Below are 3,441 nucleotides of genomic sequence, written 5' to 3'. Positions count from 1 at the left end.
TATTGAAGCTAAACAACCATAGTCTTTAATATGCATTACACCTAACATAAAGAAAACAAAAATCATCACAAATGGACCACAAGGCAATGCCATGATAAGTGGAGGAAAAAATTGAGTTGTCTTGGATTCACAAGTAATACCTGTGTAAGGAGTAGTAAAAAAAAAAAAGAATTCATTGGGCAAGTCTGTTGCAAAGGATTCTTTAAATTATTAAAAAGGAAAGATATCATTTTCAGAATCCAAGTTATCATACATTCGATTGTCTCATATACATTCTGAAAGCTGACAATGAATAAAGATGGCAGAAGGAGAACTGGTTCCTTTAAATTCTGGTGTTGGTGAAGGTTATTGAATACACCATGGACCACCAAAAGAATGAATGAGACTAACTTGGAGGAAGTACAGCCAGCGTGGTGCGGCGAATCACTTAGAATGGCTCTTCTAGGGAACTTTTTATCATATAACTAGGTCTCACTGCAGTCAAGTTGACTCCAATTCATGGCAACTCTCCATTGGTTTTCTGAGGCTGTAAATCTTTATGGGAAGAGATTGGCTGGCTTTCTCCCACACAGCAGTTTGTGGGTTCTAAGTGCTAACATTTTGGTTATCAGTTAGACACACATTATATACTCTCCTACCTGAGTTCCTTATTTATGTACCTGGGTAAGACTATGCAAATCTGAAGTGTTTATGGCCCACTAAGTAAGTTGTTGTTGTTAGGTGTTATTGAGTTCACTACCATTGCTAGTGACTCTATGAAAAGCTGACCTGACCCCTGTCCTATCCTGTGCTATCCTCACAATCACTGAGACACTAGAGCCCATTGCTGGAATGTTCAGATCAATCCATCTCTTGGGAGAGGGGGCTGTCTTCCTCTCCTTCATTGACCCATCTTTTTAAACATGATGTCCCTTTTTAAGGAATAGGCTCACCTACCTATATGTCTAAAGTATGAAAGATGAAGCGTCAGCATCTTTGCTTCCAAGGAGCACTCTGGCTGCACTTTTTCCAAGACATAGCTGTTTGTTCTTTTGGCTTTCCATAGGATATTCAGTACACTTCTCCAACACCACAACTCAAAGACACCAGTTCTTTTGTCATCCTTATTCATTGTCCAGCTCTCTGGTGCATAGCAAGTGAATGAGAAGACTATGGCCTGAATCAGGCATGCTTTAGTCTTCAAACTGACATCACTGCTTTTTGGAATTTTGGAGCAGTCCTTAAGAGAGTTGCCCAATGTCATATGTCTCTTGATTTCCTGACTGCTGGTACCAAGGGTGTTGATTATTGATGCAAGCAAGATGAAATCCTTGAGCGCTCCAATCCTTTCTCCATCTATCGTAATGTTGACTCTTGGTCCTGTAGTGAGGACCTTTTATTTTCTTGATGTTGAGATGTAATCTGTATTAAAGGCTGTGATCCTTGATCTTGTGCAGCAAGTGTTTCATAACCTCTTCACTTTCAGTAAGCAATCCTGTGTTATCTGCATAATGCAGGCTATTGATGAGTCTTCCTCCAGTCCCAATGCCACATTTTTAGGCCACCAAATCTCCCCTTTATAGAGTCCAGCTTCACCAATTACTCACTGAGCATACAGAATGAATAGGTATGGAGAAAGGACACAACCTTGATGCACATTCTTCCTGATTTTAAACCCAGCAGTGTTCCTTTGCTCTGTTCTGACAATGGCTTCTTGGTCTGGACAGCTTGAAATAGTATAAACAAGGTAAATGGCATCCCTGTGGAGTCAGAACATGCAAATATGGTGTTTGGAATGCTATCATGGGAATTAGTCACTTTTGCCATCCCACCAGATTTAAAAGGAGCCACCACAGAGTACAGAAAGGAGAATCTCACCACCATCATGAAAGAAGAGTCAAGCATGCCTGTGGATCTGAGATCCTTACATAGAAACTTCTAGACCGGGGAGAAAGAGCTGTAACAGTGGAGAGACAGCTAGAAGTGGTACTGCAATAGAGAGCGATGGAAAGTGACCAGAGAAGTGATGACAGTGGAACCAGGAGAATCAAAACACTGATACAAGACAGAGAGAGAAGGCTGAGTGCTTCTGGCTTACTGGTGAAGTTAGTGCCTTAGGGCATTTGTTGGGGAGATGAGTTTGGTGACCCACAGAGTTCGATGTGAGTGCTTTTGGGCCTAGGCTTGCTTAGCAGAGTAGGGTGTTTTAGGGCACGTATAGCAGCAGAGACTACAAGGCCAGCGTCAGAGAGAGGCTTGCTCTTTGGCAAAGTTAAGAAGCATCTTTTTTTTTTTTTAATTTTTTATTGGCTTTCATATAGTAATTTCTCTACATCACGTTTTATTCATATACTCTGTGTTTTATACAATCTTTCATTTACATTTTTTCATACACTCATCTATATACATAGTATATTACGTTATTTTTAAAAATTGGTTTGCTTACAAAGCTTATATATATTGTTTCACACTATTCTTCTTTCACATTGTGTTTCATACAATCATTCTCATGCATTATGTTTTATAAAATAAATCACCTTTGGACCTTGCCCTTTCTTTTCATCCAGATCCTTCCCATCTGCTTCATCCCCTCCTTTCATCCACCAAACTGTGCAGCACTGTGGTTTCACCCCTACCCATCCTCACCCCTCTGCTTCCACCTACCCCCCTTGAGTTCCTATACATGATTTACTAGTTATCCTTCTACTTTTACAATAATGGTTTTATGCAGTATTTGTCCTTATGAGACTGTGTTAGTTAGTTCACTCAGCATAATGCTCTCCAGCCTCTCACAAGTTATGTAGTATTTTTCAAAACCATTGCTCCTTACTGCTGCTTAGTATTCCATTGTGTACTACAATTCCTCAAACCATTCAGGTGTGGTTGGACATTTGGAATGTTTCCATGATCTTGCGATAGTGAATAATGCTGCTATTAACACTAAGTGTACAAATCTCCATTTGCGTTTCAGGTCTAATTTCTTTGGGGTATATTCCTAGTATTGTAATAGCTGGGTCATATGCAGTTTCCATGTTCAACTTTTTGAGATTGCCCCATCAAATAAAAAAGCTGTCTTGATTTACAAACTGTAATAAATTGTTCCTGATCCTGAGTTATAATCTACCTTAATAAACTCTATAATCATAAGTATTATCTGTGAATTATGTGGTAATTGCAATGAATTTTCAAACTCAGAAGAGAAATAGAATGCTGTGAGAGGGATGATTGGTGTCAGAATTAGTAGAAAAGGTTTGCAGCATCTGTAGTGGAGGTAAGCTTGTCTGACTTTACATCAGCCTCAGCATTGATCTGATGCCTTTGAAGGATTTTCTTCACCTTTATGAAGTTTAAAAAGGTCCCATTTATTTGTCAGTGTGTCCTTTGCCATTCCCTATCACTCCTCCCTGAGAGAGACTTCACCCTGAGTCATAAGGAAAAGGGGATGGCGTATTCTCTTAGCTA

This window comes from Elephantulus edwardii, unplaced genomic scaffold (genome assembly GCF_000299155.1).
Source record: "Elephantulus edwardii isolate Elephantulus edwardi_28Jun2011 unplaced genomic scaffold, EleEdw1.0 scaffold00066, whole genome shotgun sequence".
NCBI lineage: Eukaryota > Metazoa > Chordata > Mammalia > Macroscelidea > Macroscelididae > Elephantulus > Elephantulus edwardii.
Note: the sequence above shows the minus strand (reverse complement) of the source record.